Raw genomic sequence first — 16,083 nt, 5'->3', positions numbered from 1 at the left:
GCTGGGTCCCTATCCTTTGACTGAGGCTGTCTCAGATTTGCAGACCATCAGCAGTGTTGGAACCTTTTTTTCCAGTAGGAAGGACAGCTTTACTTAAAGCGGCAATAATATGCTGGGTAAGAGTATTAACTGGTGGTGTTTATGTTGGTGGTCATGAGTCCCCCCTTCCTTCCTCTTGCATCCCACAAGCCACAGACCACAAGTGAGGCTGGTGGACAGGGCAGAGACAGAGAATAAGGCTGTGGTAGGGGAAGTAAGTAATTTGATTTAGTAAGCTGAACTGGACTGAGTCTGACGTCATGGAACTCTTTTGCGCTGTAAGTTATTTCTTTCTCTCTCTTTTAAAGATTTTATGTATTTCTTTGTCAGAGACAGAGATCGAGCGAGCACAAGCAGAGGGAGGGGCAGACAGAGGGAGAAGCAGGCTCCTCACTGAGCAGGGAGCCCGATGCACGACTCGATCCCAGGACCCTGGGATCATGACCTGAGCCGAAGGCAGACGCTTCACCGACTGAGCCACCCGGAGACCCCAAATTATTTAATTATAAATTTAATCTCAAAAACAGTGATCCCAAAGCCCTCCGTTTGAAGGGTAATGTCTTCGTGGCCCGCAGCATTGTGTGTGGGGAAGATGTCCTACATGCTTGGCTGCAATGTGGGACATTTTGATCATTCTACTCTTGGAACTGGACTGATGATCAAGAGGTGCTTGTCGGTGAGCAGGAGGGTCACTGTCCCGAACCTCAAGATCTAGGTGTGGAAACAAGCAGGGGATCTCAATGAAGAGGAGACACAAGAAGGAGTTGAGCATCTGGTACTTTCTCTGATCTGCTATCTGGGGCTCAGGTAAGTCCTCTCTGGGTCAGTGAGTGTTGAACAGGAATCAGCCAGGTGAAGGAATGCAGGAGAGGGAAAAAAAGCGTGGGGAGAAGAACCTTCTAGAAGGAGGAAGAGCTTGTGTGAAGGCCTGGGGGTCAAAGGAGAGCCTGGTGTGGAAGTTTTAAGAGCTGCAAGCTGAACATGCAGGAGAGCATAGGGCATGGCATGGAAGATGGGGTTGGAAAGGCATAAGTCCGGATCCCCGCGGGCCTAGGAAGTCAGAGGAAGGATTTGGACTAAGGCCTAAAGGCAACTGGAAACCACGAAGGGGTTTAAAGCAGTGGAAGAAGATGATAGATTTGCATGAGAAATAAATCTCTTGGCTGCACTTTGGAAAGTGGATTGGTGGGGGGAGCAGTGGTATTGGGAGACGTTAGGAGCTGTCTATTATACGGACTAAACTTGTGATTGTTTGCTTAGGAAAAATACGAAATGAACTAAGAAATTATGAGATTAAAATGTATTTCCTCTTGTATTCTTCCTCAGCCCAGGTTTTGTTCTTTGGATGAAACATCTATGGCAGCTACCTTCAGAGTCTGGATGCCTCCGACATGCGGAGTTCCTAGTCAGTGGCACGAGTAAGTCAATGGATACAAAATTGAACACTAGCCTCTTGCAAATCATAATATAAAACACGGGGCTGGACACCATGGGGAATCCCGGGAAGCCTTTGTCCTTGCCCACAAGAAACTAACAGTGCAATCTGGAAATAAAACCATTTCAACGGTCAATGAAAATTCGAGCTGTGTGTTATTAACTATCCAAAAATGAGGATGGGATCATTAATGCTCTAAAAGAAGTAATAGTAGAAGTCGTTTTGTGGGAGATGTAGGTGTGGGGCTCTGAATAAGGCTTGGAAAGCTCGTGGGAGTGGGCAGATGGACAAGCTGAAGAAGGTCAGTGCAGCAAGGGGGAGTGGGGTGAGCAATGGGCGTTGTGGTTCGATCCACACTTGTGGTTTCAATTTGTCTTGATTTTCAGGGAAAGTCAACTGGGCCTCAGACATAAAAGAAAAGCACACTAGCTTTGGGCAGAGAATAAGGGAGTAGTAAATGCCCCCATCTTAAGTAGTGGTCACTTCCTGGCCACCCCTGCTGCAGCTACAGTAGGATCTGGAAAGGCATGTGGGGTCGACGGGGAATAGGTGTTGGGGAGGACAGAGGGGGCCCGGCACTGCTGCGGGGGAGTGCAGCGTGCCTTCCATAACTCTGACCACCCCAGAAACCAACGTGCTCTGCTTTCCAGAACCTTACCTAATGCCAAGACAGTTCAGAAGTTATCTGTGACAGGAGACATTTCTAAAGTCACGCCCGCTGGGAATCCCTGCTCTTTGCCCCTTAGCCCCTTAGCCCCTTAGCGCTGAGACAGTCTGCTCTCATACAGAGTTCAATTGTACCAAAGGGTCAACGGGGCTTTGAGTTGCCCTCAAGCCCCAGGTATAAGTTGCCACTTGATGGCCACCCGCCACCACCCTGGACAGGAGGTAGGGAGGAGGTGGGAGGGCAGAGGGACTAAAATTGGCTTTGCAGCAGCAGAGGACCCTGCAGGCCAGGCTGAGAGAGGACAGGCATGACTCTGGGGGACACCTGGGTGAACTGTGGGGGCAGTGCAGGGAATGTGTCTCAAAGTCTGGCCAGAGACATCGGTCTGCAAGGTGAGTTCAAGGGGGACGATCACAGGGCAGAACGTTTCCAATTATGTGCGCTCTTGGAGATGCCTGTGGGCTGCCTGAGGAGCAGGGAAGCCAAAGGAGTGGGAGATCCCAAAGACAGCCTCTGGACCTCAATCTGCCTAGAGTTAGTCGTCTTCTACCTGTTTCATACTTTAGAGATCCACTTAATAATTGAGTTGAAAAAGAAAAGGATTCTGTTGATAGAAATAAGTTGAAAATCTTTGCCCATCGACTGGCCTTTCCACAACATTCTATTTTGATCCCTACTTGAAGGAATATCCTCAAAGCAGGGAAGGTACTTTGTGGAGCACCCCGACTCTGTGAGGTGCACCAGGGTGGAAGCGCTGAGCCCCAGGATCTGCTTGGCATGTACAGACCAGCCAGGGCTCTGCTGGGGTCGCTGGGGGGCAGGGATGGGGAGCAAAAGCCAGAAAGCTGCCAGCAGGAAGAACAATGAGCTACTGTGAGCGCGGCCCGCAGGGGCTCGGTGGAGGGGACAGTCTGCCGGGGCTGCGGAGGCGTGTTTGTCCAGGCAGGAAGCCACAGGGGACCCTGAGCCAGCCTCCCCTGGCACATCTCCTGACCGCACCTGCAGCAGAGCCCTGGGCACCTTGAGGATGGCAGGAGTGGTTGCTGGGAAGCCCGCCCCAGCCCACCTGGCCCTGAAGATTTCTGACTTCCTGGTCCTGCTTGAGGACTGGGCCCGTCCCTGTCCCTGACCTTGTCCCCGCCACTGCTCAGGGAAGGATTCCCAGTTGTGTTTGGGTTGCTCAGCCTTCTCCCACAGCCATCTCACCGCCTACCATCTGGGAGGCATTCCCTGAGCGGGGAAACTAGGATCTAATGCAGCAGCTTCTAAGAGGGAAGGGTGAGGCGGGGACAGGACACCTCCTAGACGCTCATCAACGTCTGTGGAATGAGTGATTTTAGGAGCGTGCTGGGGCTCTCCCCTGCATTAGGACTATTGGGCCAACACAGGTATAGCTATTCTTGGTGAGTGCGAGTAATTGTATCACAAGGAGACACTGTTCCTGGTGTTGGTCACATGGGGAGGAGGCCTGTTTCTCCGACCAGGCCTGGGCTGGGCACAAGCATCTGAGCACGGAGTCAGAGTGGGCCTGCGTGGGGATAAATAGAAGCGAGGTGGCCGTAGAGATGAGCCACACCATGGCATCCATTCGAACATCACGTAGGGAAAAGGCAGGACCCGTGAGCTGTTGGAATGAGCTGGTTGTGGCAAGTTCTAGAAGGCGGACTTGGTTGGCGTGGCTCCTTCTCCAAGCCTGGTGTTCTCTGGGCTCCTTCCCACCGTAGTCTCTCTCTCAGGTGGTGCTTAGGAAGACAGTGGCCAACCCTTGCCAGGCATCTACTCCTGCCAGGACTGTGGTGCTCCTTTTCGTGCAATCTTTGATTTGATCCTCACAGTAGCCTGGTAAGGAATTATTATCTGTGTTTTACAGACGAGAAAATTGAGGTATAGAGTGTGAAGTGACCTGCTCACGATTACAGTTCTAAGTGGTAGAACCAGAATTCGAACCGGGACCGATCTAATTCCAGAGATCAAATTCTTAACTGCCTTTTGTTGTGGAATCCTCTGGATGGCGGCAGCCTATCTTGACTGTGCTGAGTCAGGGGGTGGGGGTGGTGGTTGATTTAAGCTTGGAGGGAGGTTTTGAGGGTTGGCAGAGCTCCTGGGAGGACAGAGTTGCAGGGTGGGGCCAGTCTTGTGTTGTGGGCCATGTCACTTGGTCACTCACCCTCCTTCCGAGAGCATTTCCTTCCCATGCTGCACCTTAGACACTCTGTTCTTAGTTAGTAATTTGGGAGCCATCCCCCACAGCTTCTTTCTGCAAACTCTGTCCCGGGGCCCCCAAAGATGGGAGTGGCTAATGAGGACATTCTCCTGGGGTTCCGGTGGTGCATCTGAAATTTAGAACTAAAGTAGGTCTTCAAATATACAGTTCTCTGGGTGGCCAGCATCCCAGGGACCTGCACTCAGCTACTGCCTGGTTTCAGCATGTGCTTCTCTCGGGGACTGAGAGCCACGGTCAGCTGCCAGTGCTGCCTGGGGGCATTTGGAGGGCTGCACGTGGCAGGTGCTCAAATGTTTGATGCCAGCCATTTGCTCCGACTGATCGAATCCAGCCAAGCTGGCATCCCATTCTCGGACAGGCAAGAGCAGAGGCCTATCTAGATTACATTGTGTGACTCACCATCATTTATAAACTGATTCAGTAACCTGGCTCCTCAACCCAGAGAAATAACAGGGAGCTCCCTGACCACGGTGGACTTGGAGGAGGCTTCAGGGAGATCTATGTAGGATCTCTCCATGCTTCTAGTGATCTTTGCAATCACTGGTAAGTATGTTTATGACTCCAGGTGGCTGTATCGCATCACGTACCGTCACTCGGTTACCTGTCCTCATGCCCCTCTGTGGTGCAGGCAGTACCGCCAGACCCCCCTTGGGGCCCAGGCCCAGCCCAGCCACAGCATTGGGATGGTCACGGCTGTCCCTTTTAGATGCTTACTATTTGCCAGGCATTTGCAGCGGTTTGCAAATATTTACTAATCTAATCCTTACAAAAATTTTAAAATCTGTCTGCCTAGAGAAGGTAACTTGCCCAAGATTGGTGGAGGTGTTGACTCAAGACTCAACACCTTCAGCAGCACGAGTTTGAGTCTATTGTGAGCCATTGTACCCCGCAGACAGCAGCCTGAACAAAGTTCCTGGTGCTTGGTGACTGCAGTTGGCCTTGATGGGCTGGGGAGGCTGCTCTCCAACTCCAGGGGCCACCACTGCTGTCCACGTGGTTGTCTCACGCTCTGAGAAAGGATAAATGGCCAGTGATCAACACATTCATGAAACTTTTCTGAGCACATACTCTACAACTGGCATTGTGTCAAATTTTCTGGGCACAAAAGAAACCCAAGATGCTTCCTTAAGGAACCCACTCTTGTAGCAGAAGAGGCAGTTCGCCATGGTTTTTGCATTCCAGAGCTTGGTGCCATCAATGAGTCGGGCCATCCATGCTCAAGCTGAGGGGGCTCTGGGACTGCTGAGCAATCCGTCTATAACTCGCTCTAGAGTCTGTGCACCTGCCTGTGAAGGCCGCCTCCCAGTTGCAAAATGGTCACCTGGTTGCAGAGGAATAAGTGGTCTGAGTTGCATCTTCGGCTGAGAAAGTGGGACTGGCAGCCTTTACAGAAAGAGTAAAGGCAAGGACACTGGGGTCTTATTAGACTTTTTGGCTTCTAGGCTCAGCATCCATCCCGTGGTAAAACTCCTCTAGGCATCTGTGGCAGAGTGGAAATCCCACTGGAGCCCTTGACCCATCTCCCGCTAACTGGCTGAGCTTGGGCCTCCTTGAACTCAGTCTCTCCTTTGCCATTGTGAGGGCCGTGGTTGGTGCTCAGTTGACATTTGTTGAATATCCGGATTTAATGTCATCAATGGCTTTTATCTGTATCCCTTAGCTGGGTTTTTAAAAAAATGCTTTTCTGCATGTGCATATTTCTGTGGAAATATGTATATTTGGGGAGAGGCTTTCTGACCCACTGCTTTCCCTGTTCTGGTGTGAGGGTATTTGTGCTGATTGTCTCTCCTCCACTCCCCCAAACCCCACTAAAATGCAAGTTCTCTGAAGTCAGGGACTTTCTTTGTTCACTATTATATCCTCAGTGCTATGTACAGCCTGGATAACAGAATGACAGTCATCGAATATTTGCTGAATGAATACGTAGATGAATGATTGGTTGTTTGAAGCTTAACTCTTTTGTGGGGAAGTGGTGTTACATGGTTGATAAGAGCTGTTCTCATCACAAGACAAAATGTGTAACTCTGTGTGGGGGTGGATGTTCATGAGACAATGAACTGATCATTTTGCAGTATGTACTTACATCAAATCCTTGTGTTGTGCACCTGAAATTGATATGTCAATTGTATCTCAAGTAAAAAGAAAAAAAAAAAAAGAAAAAGGAAAAAGAAGAAAGAAAAAAAAGAGCTATGGAATCCAAGTGCCCAGGTGGGATCCCAGGCTCTTCTTAGGAGTTATGTGTTTTAGCCAAGTTTCTTAACCTCATTCTGTCTGTTTTCTCATCTGTAAAATGAGGCTGATACTTCAAAGCATTGCTATGAGGATTAAATGAAATAATATGTGCAGAGTATTTAGAACAGTTCCTGGCATATAGTAAATGTCCAGAAATCTTGGCTATCATTGGCTTTGCAACTGGGAGGTACATTTGATCTCTGCCTCCCTCCTCTCACTTTTATTTTATTTATTTTTTCATGGTGTGACTGTGTCTATTTGTGGAACATATTAACTAAGGGAGATTTGGGTTTTTTTTTAAATGTACTCATGCCAATCAATTTATAGTTACTGTGTGCCTGTTACATTTTTAACCCTATTTGTGTTTTTGTTTTCCATATTTGCTCTCACAGGTAATGGCAGAGATATTGGGCTTGAGTCAAAAGTTTTCATATGAATTAAAATATTTCATATTAAAAATAATAGCAACGACAATGGCCACCGTTTATAGACTTTTACTATGTGCTTGGCATTGTACACTTTGGTGGCTACGTGATGGCCCAGACCAGGGACAATGACGTGTAGGTGTTGACTGCCAGTGTCTGACTTTGTCTCTGGGTTCACTGAGCACACGCTTAGCTTCCTTGGTTCACTAGTCTCTCCCTGGTTGTACTGCGGCCACACGTACCTCGCACAGTTACTGCTTGATTGAATTAACAGCTCTGTCTTTGAAGGCAGATCTTTTTTTTTCCCCCCTTGGACCTTTAAGATGTCTAAAATTTTGAGTTGTTTTTCTCTCTTTCTTATCCTTTTCCTCTTTCTCTTCTTTCTCCACTTACATTTCTATCTCCTTTTCAACTTCTCCACCTCTCCATTCATTCATTCATTCATTCATTCATTCATTCATTCAAGTTGCTCTCCCACCAGACTACAGCTGCCTGACAGCTCCCCCCATGACCAACAGTTGCCCAGGAGCATGGCACACATGCAAATAGACTTGTCGTGGCATGCTGCAGCCTTTTCCTTTCTGTAGTAAACTAAACCTTTGATTCACAAGGAAACAGACCTTAGCTTTATTGTAGTTCCAGTTTCCATAGTGTTTGGGCACAAATCATGAACTACACCTGGTGAAAATCCTGAGTCATCAGAGGGCTTGGTGTTGCAGGAAGAGGAACTGGAGAAGACGTTTTCATTGCACTTTAGAAGGAAAGATGATTGACAAGCATCATTGGACAAACTCCCTTCCCTTTACTCTTTTGAGCCATTAGCTCAGACGTCCCTGATGTCTGTTGCCTGGGGGGCTCTGGTCACTTGAGGGACTTTCAACATTGCACAGAAAAACAGTGAGACTGAGTGGTCTGAGTCATGGGCATGCCGAGTGGGTACCAGGTCACAGGGCCACCTGATCACTATTCCTTGGTGGGGGGACTAAAGGAAAGGGATTTTCTCTGGGTGCACAACATTCATGGTGCCAAGTGCCTCTCTGTGTGGGAAACGATGGTTACATGCTTCCCTAGACAAAGGATCTTCCACGCTACACTTGAGCTGGAGATTTTTGTTTTTCTTCTTAATCAGGGCTTTCTAGGGGCATTCCAATGAATAAGAGTTTGAAAGAGGACAGATAGGAAAAGAGATCTTGAGAAAAAAGGAAGGACTCATTTTTTTAAATTCTAATGATGAATGTGATTCATATTAACAGATTAAGAAAAACAATGTGACTATCTCAGTAGATGCAGGAAAACGATAGGACAGAACACAACATCCTATCATCATGTACATTCTAACTATACCAGAACAGGAAGGAACTTCCATAATCCGGTAAATTGCATCTTTAATAAAGCCTACAGTGAAGAGCACACTTAATGGGAAAAGAGATTTGGAAGTTGACAGGCTGTTTCTCTCACCACACTTATATGGGAGATGTTTGGGTTTTGGCCCAGGAGGGTGAGGGGAGAAGGTGACCCATAAGAGATACTCTTGGAGTGCCTTGAGCTGCAGATGGTCAAGGAGGTCACCAATCAGAGGCAACAGCCACCCTGGGCAGGCACATGTGTCAAATCCAGCCAGTTAAAATCCTCCCTGGACTGGGGTCAGTCACATGAGGCTGTGCCCGGACAGGGGGGTGAGAGCAGAGGCTGCTGGCAGGGCTCCAAAGCCTCAGGAAGGACTAGCTTCTGATTGCCTAAGTTAGTGTTTCCTAAATCCCAAAGTAATGTCACCTGAATTCCTGACTTTTTTAAAATAAAAAAAAAGCAGTCGTTAAGCGTCTGCCTTCGGCTCAGGGCGTGATCCCGGCGTTTCAGGATCGAATCCCACATCAGGCTCCTCCGCTGGGAGCCTGCTTCTTCCTCTCCCACTCCCCTGCTGTGTTCCCTCTCTCACTGGCTGTCTATCTCTTTCACATAAATAAATAAAATCTTTAAAAATAAATAAATAAATAAATAAATAAATAAATAAATAAATAAATAAATAAAAAATAGCCAATAAGGTCATGGACCACTCCCAGACCTACTGTGTCAGGTTTTCTGAGGCAGGATCCAAGGATATTTCTCTGTAGTAATTATCCTGTGTAATGTGGATAGAAACCACTCTTTAGGAATTCTTGCAGGACTTTCATTTAAAAAAATCTGATTTTTCCTATCAGTGATAATTGCTTGGGGACAGGGGCTGTGTCTTCCTCATATGGAATCCTTAATGTCTAGCGTAATTCCCAGTATAGAGTTAGTGCTCAAAAAGCATTTGTAGAAGTTTAATGGAAGCTGTTTCTCAAAGGTGGCCATCGACTGTGCAGACCGTGGGGGACGGTACTGTTGACTCGGAGGTGAAACTGTCAAATTAAGCCTATTACTCAGTGTGTGGTGCCAAGTAATGGTAAAGCATGAAAAAAAAAAAAAAAAGTCCCTTTGCCCTGAAAGGACCACATGTGTGTAGAGGAGCCTAGAGACTTTCTCTTTTGCAAAGGCTGTTTTTTAAAGCTCCAGGGTAACAAGCAAATCAAAGGTAAAAACAACTAAGTTTTCTTGACTACCTTCCAGGATTATTTATGGCCGTCTCGAGCCGTAGATAACAATTAAAGCCACCCGGTCCTTGGTTTTCTCATCTGCAAAATGGGCACATGGACGCTTGCCAGCTGCTTCTGTCGAAGAGACGTAGTATGACTGGGGGCCATCTGCTTGGCATCAGGGGGCATTCAGGACAGCCATAAAAAGAGCCGGCCATCCTCCAATTTGTCAAGAACGCCATGCTGCTATATACAAGAAAGCCCGCGCTTCTGAGTCCTGGCGCCCATCCAGGCCACTTTGCCTGGGGTCTGTGCAGTCTCTATTTGATCAGAATGAATGTGATTTCCTTTTTAATTGTACCTAGTCATATCATCTAATTATTTAAGGCATAATAAAGCTGGAAATGCCAACCATGGAGGCTACTCCCAGCTACGCACCTACCATGCAGCGGTCAGCCGGAGTTGCAGATGATGGTTGGAACTGGGGTGACAGGACGCGGTCTGAATCCCACCACTCCTTCAGCAGAGGTAGCAGAAATGGCTCTTATCTTGGAAAAGTACAAACCATTGAAGCTTGAAGGGTCCCTAGAGTGCATGAATGTTGAGAACAAAAACATGAAAGGGAATTCGGTTATTTAGTCTCTTGGTCAGAACGAAACAATGAAAATTAGTGAGTGCAGAGGACTTACGCTAGGCTATTGCATTTAATCATTGCAATAACAACAATTATTATCCTTATGATTACTATTACTATTATCTTGGTTTGGAAGAGGAGGACACTAGAGCTAGGAAAGTTGAAACGCCTTACCCAAGGCCACCCAGCTAGCAGTGCAGCTAGATTCCATGCCGGGCTTTCTGACTCTAAATTAAATTGTATCTTCACCATGCTATTTTGCCCAGAGGCAAATTCTATGGAAGAGTGAAATGATACTTGTTTTCAGGAGAAATGAGAAATGGGCTTAGCTGACTGGGTGTGTAAAGGAAACATGGGGGATTGCCTGTAGGCAGAAATGAAGTTTGATACTATACCCATGGATTACCCATTTCACTTGGGGCTCATTATTGTTCTAGCCAGACTTATGCAATGTATCTTTCATGTATTTAAAATTTTGATATCATAGCTTTTCTCTGAAATAAATGGTGGTTCTCAACCTTGGCATTTTCATGAACTCTACAGACTGTCTCCCAAGGAAAATGTATATATGCACATAGGACCCCCCCACTTTAAAATCACTGGGTCCCTCCCTCCTCTCCTACTCCACCCCTAAGGTCAGGAAATCTTTCCCTAGATATGACTTTAGAAATTGCTTTGATTTTCTGGGCCACAGAAAATCTTCATTGTCTAAGGGATGTTCAACCTGTAGGCCATTAATCTTTTCTATGCCCTAGTCTGTCCATATCTGCATTGATGATAAATCATTCATTGGAAGGTCATACGGATTTTTCTGTCCACTCAACACCAAGTATCTGGCTATACGATGCTAACAATTTCTCTGTTTTGTTCATTGCTGTATCCCTGAAGCCTAGAACAGTTCTTGGTATAATTACATGTTTTATTTTTTGTGTTGAATATGTGTTTTTAAAAATTGTTGTGTGCAAAAATGTTTGGAAATTAACCACATATATGTAATAGGAAAACTTTTTGGAGGGGCAGGGAAAGAGGGAGAAAGAGAGAGAATCTTAAGTAGGCTCCATGCTCAGCACAGAGACCGTCAGGGGCTCCACATGGGGTTCGATTTTAGGACCCTGAGATCATGACCTGAGCCAAAATCAAGAGTCAGATGCCTAACTGACTGAGCCACCGAGGTGCCCCAGAAAAATCTTGTTCTTAAAGAGAATTTATCTATAATTGCTCCATTATGTACCTCATCATAGATATTTGGTATATAAACTTTACCAAGCTAAGAAAATTCTCTTCTAATCCTAATTCTCTAAGGGTTACTATTATTTTTTAAAATTACATTTAGATGCTGGACTTTATCAAGTGTTGAGAAATTGAGTGGGGTAATTTCATAATATTTCTCCTAGAGTTTATTAATGTGGTGAGTTACACTGATAAATTTTCTACGAATAAATCATCCTTGTATTCCTGGGATAAATCCTACTTTAACATGTTGTTATTATTATTAGTATATCACCATCATGTATCAGCAAACCAAAATTTCATTTGGGATTTTTGAATCTATGTTAACAAACTAAAACGGGCTTGTAGTCTTTTCTTGTATTGACCTTATCTAGTTTCAAAATTGAGAATTGCATCAGACTTTTATTTTCAAACTACTTGTGACTTTTTCGTTTTGATTCTATGTGAGAGACAACATAGTATTGTTTTTTTCTGTTTATTTTTTTGTTTTGTTTTTTATAATTTAAACTCAATCCAGGAATCTGTATCTTTTAATTAGTGAGTTTAATTTTTTAATATTTACTATAGTTATTGTGCTGTTAGAACTTATCCTGTTACCCTAGTTCTATTTTCCATTCATTGTATTTTTTTTTAATACCCCCTTTCTGTTTTCCAAAGAACGATCCAGTTTGCTTCAGCTGGTTTAAAAATGTAACATTCTACATCTGTTCTTATAGTAAGAACAAAACTGGCAGTCACCCCTTACTTCTGATCCATACTTCGGTTTATATTTTCCCTTGTTGATTTCTTAAATTTGTCAATACCTGTATTTTCCCTTTTGTAAAACAAAACCATTAGCACATTTTAATTTCTCTTTGATCTCCTCCAGGGCCACACATCATGCCTCTGCAAATTAAACAGAATATAAAGTGAATGAAGTCCCTTGCTCTTGAGCAAACATGCTGATATTTTCTAGATATTTTGTTCTGGGTGGCTTGGGATGTATTTTCTCTTTCTTTTCAGCTTAAAGAAAATTCCTGTCATAAACTTTACCTATGGATCTGACCATGTTTTGCTCCCGTATTTCTTGAAATTCTCCTGGGTGCCTTTTTATTTTTTTATTTTTTATTTTGAGTGCTTCTCAAAGACCAATTTAATGTGAGGACTTGTCTATCTGAGGATGTTTTTGTTATGTTATGATATTTAAATGATAGTTTGGACAGCTTAAAATTATAGGCTCAATGCTCTTTTCTTTGATACTTTAAAAATATTTCTTCATTGTTTGTTTGCATCTAGTTTTCCTGTTGAGAAGAATACTATTAATATGATTCTCGTTCCTCAGTGGTTAATATACTCTTTTTCTCCATACGGTTTTAGATTTTCCTCTCTGTATGAGTTGTTTTTTTAAACTTCATTATAATGTGTCCAGGTGTTAGTTTTTCATCACCTCTATAGTTTGTCCGTCACTCTTTCTTTTCTTAGATCTTTCATAATTTTTTAAATTTTAGGAATTTATCTGCATCATACACAAGACAAGGACAAGATAAGAATAACCACTATCAGCATTGCTTTTTATCATTATCATGGCATTCACTAACCCTATAAGGAAAGGAATAAGAGATAAAAGCACTGGGCCACCTGGGTGGCTCAGTTGGTTAAGTGTCTGCCTTCAGCTCAGGTCATGATCCCGGGGTCCTGGGATTGAGCCCCACATGGGGCTCCTGACTCAGCAGGGAGTCTGCTCCTCCCTTTCCCTCTGCTTGTGCTGCTCCCCCTGCTTGTGCTCTCTCTTAAATAAATAAATAAATAGATAAATAAATAGATAAATAAATCTTTAATTACTAAAAAAGAGATGTAAGGATTGGAAAGGAAAAGAGAAAACCACTATTGTTAGCAGAAGAGATGATCACCTACCTAGAAAGACCATCGTATCAGGAGACAAACTGTTAGAACAAGTACAAGAGTTTAGCAAGGTTGTTTAAAGTAAGATAAACTTACAAATATTATTAGAATGTTTCAATAACATCAACAGCCAACTCAAAAATAAAATAGAAAGTAAGATGCCATTCACAATGTCAACAGAATCCATGAAGAAAGTTAAGAATAAACTTATCCGGGCATATACCAGACTTTCAGGGAGACAGTTTTAAAACTCTAATAATAAAGAATATGGAATATGATCTCAATAGATGGAGAGCTATCCCCTGCTTAGCTGAGCCAAATTAATCTTATAATGATATCAGTCCTCCTTAAAGCAATCTATAAATTCAATGAAAAACCAATAAAAACTCCAGTTGTATTTCTTTGGAGGAGCTTGATAAACTTATTCTAAAATTTTAAGATGTACTATAATAAGTAATAGTGAAAACTTTCAAGTATTGGTACGAGAACAGACAAGACCAATGAAATACAATGGAATTTAAAGACAGGCCCATGTACATAAATTAGGTATTTCTATTTTAAAAAAAAAAGGATACCACAAATAAAGTTAACAGATGCCAGATTAGGGGAAGAAATTTATATTGAGTAAAACTGATAATATCTAGAATTTTACATGTGGAATATACAAAGAACTCCTAGTCAATAAGAAAATGACAGCAACCCCACTGGAGAAATTGGCAAAGGAATAAAGAGTCATTTTAGAGAGCAGGAAATCCAGAAGGTTTGCAAGCGTATGTAGAGTATGTATTGCTATGCATTAGTATTAGTATTAGTAATGTAGAACAAAACCACAACACGCTGTCACTACATCTATTAGGTCAGCAAAAATTGGGAAGCTGGATGGTGCCAAGTTTGGTGGTGAGATGGAAATCCGTGAAGCTGGTGGGAGTCTTGGAGAGCAATCTGGTTGTATTTTGTCAGCTTAATTAAATATATCCATACATAGTAATTCTACCTCTGGGCATATAACCCACAAAAGCATGCGTATCTGTAAAAGGACGCATTGAAATATTCATTGACGCTCTGATTGTGCAGGGAGAAGTGGGAGACAATCTGGGTAAGTAAAATGCCGTGTTTGCATTCCGTGGGCTCCTTTGAAGACATCAGAAGAGATAGACAGAATGTCTACATGGCAGAATGGATGGACCTTAAACATAATCCGGAATGACAAACTCAGGAACAGTGTGAGCGCTTACAATAAATTACCATGGACATGAAAAAAAAATCCATGCATGCAAAACATCATTTGTACCTATAAGGACAGGTACAAATGTCTACAAATAAAAGGATTGACATGAACCAGATGAAAATACCTGCTTTGACTGGCATGTGATGGAGGTGAGTAGCGACAAGAGAAAGACTAGGAATGGGAGAATGGAAGATGGGGTTGGGAATGAATGAATGAATGATTAAGTGAATGAATGAGTAAGAGAGAAACCTTCCGGGGACCCATGATGATAAGGTGCCATGACTGAAAAGGATGATGAAGGCCCAAATGGAAAGGGGGAAATAAGGCCTGCTCTGGATGATGGCACATAGTGAGTACAAGTAGATACTTGTTGAATGAAGGAAGGAATGAAGTCTGCGGTAAATCCTTTTTGCAAAGCTAAGGATTGTTTTGCAATGCGAATCAGTGCTCTTTACTGAATTACTATTTTCTTATTTATTTGAGGGGGAGGGAGAGAGAGAGAGAGAGAAAGCACAAGCAAGGAGGAGGGGCAGAAGGAGAGGGAGAAGCAGACTCCCTGCTGAGCAGGGGCATCTGATATGGGGCTCGATCCCAGGACCTGAGATCACGACCTGAGCTGAAGGCAGATGCCTAACCCATTGAGCCACCCAAGTGCCCCTTTATTGAATTATTTTAGGAGTTTTGATTTCGATATATGAAAGTTTTTAAAAAATGTGAGCACACCCAAATTTGAAACACCTGGAGGAGTTAAAAGAATTTTTTCTTTTCCTCGACTTCTTAAACATGGACACCTCCTCCCCTTTTGAACTATGCCATGAAGTTTGGCTTTGGATTCGCAGCCACGGAAAATGTCTTCCCAACAAATCTTGGATCTTTTGACCAAGTCTCAGTTCCCAAATACCTGCATATATGTGGTCATTGATGTCCAGAGTTTTTGCTGGAAGCACTGAGCTGGAATCTGGTTCCCGAGCTTCAAGGCTGTCGAAGGTGGCAGGGCTTAGAGCTGGGCATGGCAGTGGGCCTATGTACTGACATTTTTTTTTACCTGCTGCTGTACAAGATCTGAATTGTCAGCACACCTCTAGATTTGTCTTCTTCCTCCCTTCTTTCCAGAGGACAGAGAATTATCCCAGATAGTCCACTGATCTGTTCTAGGCTTTAAACATGGCTGACATTTGGCTTTCACTGACTTCAACTTAACAAATATCTGTCGGTGTGATTATCTAAAACTCTGGCTCTAGTCAGATGAACTTGGGTCTGACAGCCAGCCTATCACCTACCTAACAGCCCGTGACACTGGGCCAATTAAATTTCCTGAGTATTTGTTTCTCTGAACCATATGGATAGAAATTTCCTCACAGGGTTGTGATAACTTGATCAGATAATGCAGTTAAGGCTTCACATAGAGCTCGGTGCCTAGTAAGTAGTTGTTATTATGATGGTTTCATGGAAATTATTATGCTAGGCTGTGAGGAGAGACCAAGATAAATAAAGAAAAGTTCTTAATTTCATGGAACTTGGAGAAATAGGACA

Source organism: Ailuropoda melanoleuca, chromosome 8, assembly GCF_002007445.2.
Source record: "Ailuropoda melanoleuca isolate Jingjing chromosome 8, ASM200744v2, whole genome shotgun sequence".
NCBI lineage: Eukaryota > Metazoa > Chordata > Mammalia > Carnivora > Ursidae > Ailuropoda > Ailuropoda melanoleuca.
Note: the sequence above shows the minus strand (reverse complement) of the source record.